This window comes from Centruroides sculpturatus, unplaced genomic scaffold (assembly GCF_000671375.1).
Source record: "Centruroides sculpturatus isolate CEXI.00-Female unplaced genomic scaffold, Cexi_2.0 scaffold415, whole genome shotgun sequence".
Classification (NCBI taxonomy): domain Eukaryota; kingdom Metazoa; phylum Arthropoda; class Arachnida; order Scorpiones; family Buthidae; genus Centruroides; species Centruroides sculpturatus.
Window position 1 is genome coordinate 615,064 of NW_019384825.1, and position 3,377 is coordinate 618,440.

The following is a 3,377-nucleotide window of genomic DNA, read 5'->3' on the forward strand; positions in this document are numbered from 1 at the left end:
GAGGTTTTGCAAGCAAACCCCATTTATATTCAGTATTTCAACAACCATAGTAATTGTTATATAACACCTACCGCCGAGAATGATGAGAATTGCCGAGAATCAAACAAACAATTTTCAATTTGATTAATTTTCTGGAACATTTACAATCGTTCTATAATCGAACCAATATGCAATAACAAATTCGAATTTAAAAAGGTTTGAACATTTGGTTAAAAAATCGAAATATATAAAAATATTTATAACAATGTCTGAAATGTTATTAATTTAATACACTTAAGTACTTAATGAAGACTAAACGTAACAAAAAATTGCATGTAAAATAGTACAGTAGAAGCAGTTCTTCCTGTTAAGCCTTAATGCTTTCCCTCTCCCCCCGCTGGGGAATTTCGAAAAATCCCTACTTAGTGTGCATTGCCATGGCATACCCTACCACAACGCAGATAAAAACAAAATATCGCATCTAAAATAGTACAGTAGAAGCCGTTCTTCCGGTTAAGACTTAAAGCTCTCCCTCTCCCCCGCGGAGGAATTTTGAAAAATCCCTTCTTAGTGTGTGTTTCCATGACGTACCCTAACTGTGTACCAAATTTCACCTCTTTAGGTTCAGCGGTTTGCTCTGGGCAATGATGAATCAGTGAGTGAGTCAATCAGTCAGGAAAAGCAATTATATATATATAGATATAAGAAAAATGTAAATATTTGCATAATGAAATTAATTGTAAATTTATTCAACATAAATTGACATTTGTATTCTGCTTTTATCCATATGTAAAAATGGAATTTAACAGAATTTTTAAATTTTACTATTTGAGATGTGCCATATTTTTGTTTGTTTTTATCACAATCATTATCATTAGTTGATTCACATAAATCATATGAAGCAGGGATGTATAGTGCTAACCTTCAATCATGTTTCAAGGTAATGGAGTTTAAATGTTTGAAAAAATCCTAAAATTGTATGAATAAGTATGTGTTAATATTTTTGCTCTCCAAACTTTGTCTATTGATGTGGCTGTCATCTCATGCTCAAAATAGAAAAGATTGCGATTAAGTCACTATCTTGTATTAAATTTGATACAAGATAGTGACTTAATGATATAATTTATGATCAGTTAAAAAATAAGCAAAAGCTTATTTTTTAACTGATCATAAATTATATTGTTTTTCACTTTTAGCCATCATTTTTTCATTTTTGAAGTTACTAATTTTTAAAATTCATATTAATCTCAATAATACTTTCAAAATAGTGGAAAGACTAATAATGTTAAACTCACATTAAAACCTTCTTTTGAATCAGCAGATCAAAATATTTAACTTTAAATCAATGCATATGTTTTTGGTTATGAAATATCTGGGGACTTTAGAAATTTACAAGGCTAAGGGAAGGTCAGTGAACTTCAAGATGAAGATGGGATATAAAAAAAAACAAAGATACATTTACGTTACAGTATATTATCTATTTTTCTTCCATTAAAAATGATAATCCCATATAAGTATTCTCATTTTTTGAAATATTGTATAGGTGAGCATCCTATGTACTGTACAGTACATGGCATAGAATCATTTACAATTCATATATTGTCTATAAAAATGTTTTACATACTCAAAATGTTAAACAGCATATCATGAAAAGTATATAATTGTCTAAACATATTAGAAACAAGCAATTATTTATTGACTTTGTCACAATGCAGCTGCAATTTTTAATATTTTTAATTTAAAATATATGCTATCCACCTCAAATTATTAGTAGTGGCTTGCTCCTGCACATCATACTTTTCCTTTAACAATAATGCCGTGCCAGTCATCTTTTAACTGCTTTCAGAGAAAAGTTTTGAATTGAAATAATATGACTTCTGGTTTGCATCAGAAGTTTGTATATAGTTAATCGGATCCTCCTGCCCACGGTTTCCATATCTAGTCTCAGATTTCATAGGTCTACAATTTTTCAAATTACAGCACAATTATTGCCACATTACATGAATGTCTATACATAAACAAATGATTTAATATATTATTTGTAATCACAAAATAAAATGAAAAAAAAAATAAATGCAATTATTATGAATTACTAAATCATTACATTCTATTTTTCTGTTGTTATTATTGTTCATTTCTCAGTCTTTGAAAACTTCTTTTAATATGGGATATTTGTTATTGGAAAAGGCATTATTTTTCATTATGATATGGCCATTTGTATTAATAAAGAATAAAAAACCATTAAAAAATATATATATAAGATGCAAAAGATAGAAAAATGTGTGGAAGTGACATCATGCTCCCACATAGAGTTCAGCAGTGTCCATCCACACATTGAAATCAGGAACTGATAAAGCTGGCTTCAATGCTCTTAAAGTCATGCATATTCTACCACTGTGCCAATTAACAGTAACAGTCTGCATTCTTATGTATAATATCTCCTTGCAATATTTATCTGAGGGCAGCCCCAAATATGGTAGAATGTTTTTCATGAAAAATGATTTTAATTTTTATATTATTACTAGCTGCAAGGATCTGCTTCGCTGGGTTTTTATTTGTATGTAATATAGTTTTTTTTTTAATATATAAAAGACTGTTTTTCTAAGTAATCTAGAATCTAGCTGCAAGGACCTGCTTCGCTGGGCAAAAAGTAACGATAGTGAAGATTAAGATAATTACATTATAGCCAGTGATGACATTCGAAATATTTAACAAAGGGTTCGCTAACAGAAAATTTTTCCTTAACAATTTTTTTTTCGCTCAAATGGTGCATCGGAAGCCTCTAGTTTAGTAGTGTTACAGAATATAATACGTATATTTTAATATTTTTAAAAGAATCAAACCATTGAGAAATCTTACATGTGTTTAACAAGGTTCTGAAAACTTTGAAAATGTTAACAACGGGTTCGGCCGAACCTGTGCGAACCTGCTGAATATCACCACTGATTATAGCCAATCTTAACCGTTTTCACAGAATGCAAGAATTAGGTCCCCTGTTTCCAGAGTAATTAGAGAATTTTTACGAGTCTAAAAATATATTCAATTTCCCGCAAAAAACTGCCTGTAAATCTTGCATGCCGCTTTATATTATTCCTTTGTTACTCAACACTTCCATTGTTGATATTTCCATTGTTACACATCTTCAAAGTCAACCACTTTCAACCCTATATCGCCCACACACTTATAGCACAGAATGCAAGAATTAGGTCCTCTGTTTCCAGACTAATTAGAGAATTTTTAAGTCCAGTCAAACAAACTATTTTCAATTTGATCAATTTTCTGGAACGTTTACAATCGTTCTATAATCGAACCAATTCAAATTTAAAACGGTTCAAACATTTTTAAAATCAAAATAGAAAATCTTCAAAATCAACCACTTTAAGCTCCCATATCTCCCG